Genomic DNA, 3393 nt, shown 5'->3' with positions numbered 1-3393 from the left:
AAATAAATTACTGAACTGTTCTGCATGGAACATGAATCGAGGACAAGAAAAAGAGAAGGAATGGAGCCCTAAGCAACAGAGAAAGTGAGGCTGAAGCCATGCTTTGGAAATGACTTAGGGAATCTGGGGAAACAGATGCTGCTCTGAGATTACAGGCACATCCCCGGCTAATTTCTGTATTTTTAGTAGAGATGGGGTTTAGCCATGTTGGCCAGGCTGAACTTGAACTCCTGGCCTCAAGTGATCCACCCACCTCAGCCTCCCAACGTGCTGGGATTATAGATGTGAGCCACCATACCCGGCCAGCTACATCCTTTATTCAGGGTTTATTCATTGACTTCCCTTTTCCCTTCTTCCTGTCCCCTGACCCCCAGATGTGCTGTGTACATGATAACATCCATGATGTCATGCCAACACTTTCCTTTTATGGAATGCTCTCTCAGAGCCAGCTCTTTCTTTTTTCTTTTTTTAATTTTTTTTTTTTTAGGAGAATGGATATGCTTCCATTCCAACCACTGCTTGAAGAGTTCCTATCTCTGATGGATTCAAATACACACATAGACACACACGCCCACCACCTTGCTGGGATTTTGATTAGGACAACATTAAATATTATGTTTTTCTGTCTGAGAACATAGTATATCCCTCCATTTATTTGGGTCACGTACAATTTTTCAATAAATTTTTGTAGAGTTCTGTGTAGGAGAGGCCTTGCACATCCAGTTGGTAGCTTTTCATGCCATTGTAAATGGTATTACTTGGGAATTTCTATTTTCCATGTCTTGTTAATGTATAGAAATATATGTGCTTTTTGCATATTGACCTCGTATCTGACAGCCTCACTAAATTTACGTATGATGCAATCATGTGGTCTGCAAATATGGACAGTTTTCTTTCTTTCTTGCCAATTCTTATACCACTTCTCCTTTTGTCTCATTGCATGGCCTGGGACTTTCTGGACAATGGTGAGCGGAAGGGATGATAGTGGGTAACCTCACCTCATTCTTGATTTGGAGGGAAAGGTTTCCAAAAAAACCTGAGCACTTACAGTACCAGTATGAAAACCTGAGTACATCTGTCATAGTTAAGATAGTATGGTACTGGTGCAAGGACAGACAAGTAGACCCATGGAACAGAATGGAGAGCCCAGAAACAGGCACACACATATGCAGGTAGTCACCTGAATACAGTCCTTGTGCTGGGGAGGCGCAGTGGGGACGGGTCATCTTTTCAATAGATGGTTTCATATCGATTAGATCTCCATAAAGGAAAAAAAATCATGCTACTTACCTCACAACAAACAAAACAACTTTTGCAGATGGGTTGCATATCTAAATATTAAAAGCAAAACAACATAGATTTTAGAAAAAAAATGAGGAGAACATTTTCATGACCTTGTAGTAGGCAAAGAATTTTTAAACAGGGTGTACAAGGTGGTAGCCATACTATTAAAAGTGTCAGAGGTGATCCAGAGATTGGGAGGATATATTTGTAATATGTATATCTAACAAAAACTCTTATGCAGAATGTATAAAGAGCTCCTACACATCTATAAGAAAAGGCATGCTGCTCCATAGGAAAACTGGGCAAAATACATTAACAGTCATTTCAAGGAGGCTGAGGCAGGAGAATTGCCTGAACCCAGGAGGCGGAGGTTGCGGTGAGCCGAGATCGCGCCATTGCACTCCAACCTGGGTAACAAGAGCGAAACTCCGTCCCCAAAAAAAAAAAAAAAATGAAATATCACCTCATGCCAGCCAGAATGATTAAAATGAAAAAGACAGAAAATACTAAGTATTGGAGAAGATCTGGAGTTCTCATCAACTGTTAATAGGAGTGTATATTGGTAGGACTACTTTGAAAAACTGTATCATAGTCTCTATAAAGCTGAGCATATATATGCTGCAATGACCCTGCATTTCTATTCCTAGGTATATATACCACATAAAAAGGTACACATATTCACCAGAAGACTTTCTTTTTTTTTTTTGAGGCAGTGTCTTGATCTGTCACCAGGCACCAGGCTAGAGTGCAGTGGTGCAATCTCAGCTCACTGCAGTCTCCGCCTCCTGGGTTCAAGCAATTCTCCTGCCTCAGCCTCCCGAGTAGCTGGGACTACAGGCGCATGCCACCACACCCAGCTAATTTTTGTATTTTTTAATAGAGACGGGGTTTCACCATGTTGGCCAGGACGGTCTTGATTTCTTGACCTCATGATCCACCCGCCTCGGCCTCCCAAAGTGCTGGGATTACAGGCATGAGCCACTGTGACCAGAAGACGTTTAAATGACTATTCATAGCTGCATTGGTCATAGCAGCTAAACATTTGTACACTGGAAAATAGGTATTTCATTCTAGGAACGACTATATAGCATAATGAGAATGAATAAACATAGCCACACATAACAATACAGAAAAGTCTTATGAGCATAATGTCAAGTGAAAAGGAGCCAGATACAAATGAGTACATATCATACGATTCCATTTATATGCAGTTTTAAAGCAGACAAACGATTCTAGGTTGTTAGAAGTCATGAGGACATACTCTTGAGAGTTTAACAACTGGAAGAGAGTGTCATGGGGGCCCCTGAAGAGGTGGTAGTTGGCAATGTTCTTTTTCTTTTTTGAAGACAAGGTCTCACTCTGTCATCCACACTGGAGTGCATGGTATGATCATGGATCACTGTAGCCTCAACCTCCTGGGCATAAGCAATCCTCCCACCCCAGCCTCCTGAGTAGCTGGGACTACAGACATACACGACACACTTGGGTAATTAAAAAAAAAAAAAAAGTTGTAGAGACAGAGTCTCACTTTGTTGCCCAGGCTGGTCTTGAACTCCTGGACTCAAGTAATCCTCCTACCTTAGCTTCCCAATATGCTTGGGATTACAGGCATGAGTCACTGTTCTTGACCAATGCTGTTTCTTGATCTGGGTGTAGATTCTATGGGTGTGTGTCTTTTGTAAAACAATTATGCAGCTTGTGAAAACAATTGTGATTTGTGTACTTTTCTATATGTATATTACATTTGAATAGGAAGTTAAAAAGCCAAGATAATGAAAAGAAAAGACAAAATAAGCAGAACCTTGAGCCCTACCCAGGCACACTGAATTAAATCCCTGGGGCTAGAGCCAGGCTGTAGCCAACCTCCAATGGCCCCTCTGATCTTTACTTTCTCAAATACACAATCTTGTGTGGCCATCTAACTCACCAAATAGAGCTGCCCTGTGTAACCAGTAGGATATTGTAGAAACAATGCAATGTGACTTCTAGATCTAGGCCATATATGGCATTTTGGCTTCTATCTTGCGCTCTCTCTCTCTCTCTCTCTCTCTCTGCAGAAAGCCACCTTACCATGAGGACACTCAAGAAGCTTCATAGAAAGGTCCGCAT

This window comes from Sapajus apella, unplaced genomic scaffold (genome assembly GCF_009761245.1).
Source record: "Sapajus apella isolate SASKATOON/1434 unplaced genomic scaffold, GSC_monkey_1.0 scaffold180, whole genome shotgun sequence".
NCBI lineage: Eukaryota > Metazoa > Chordata > Mammalia > Primates > Cebidae > Sapajus > Sapajus apella.
The sequence above is the reverse complement of the archived record's forward strand: the minus strand, read 5'-3'. Positions refer to the sequence as shown.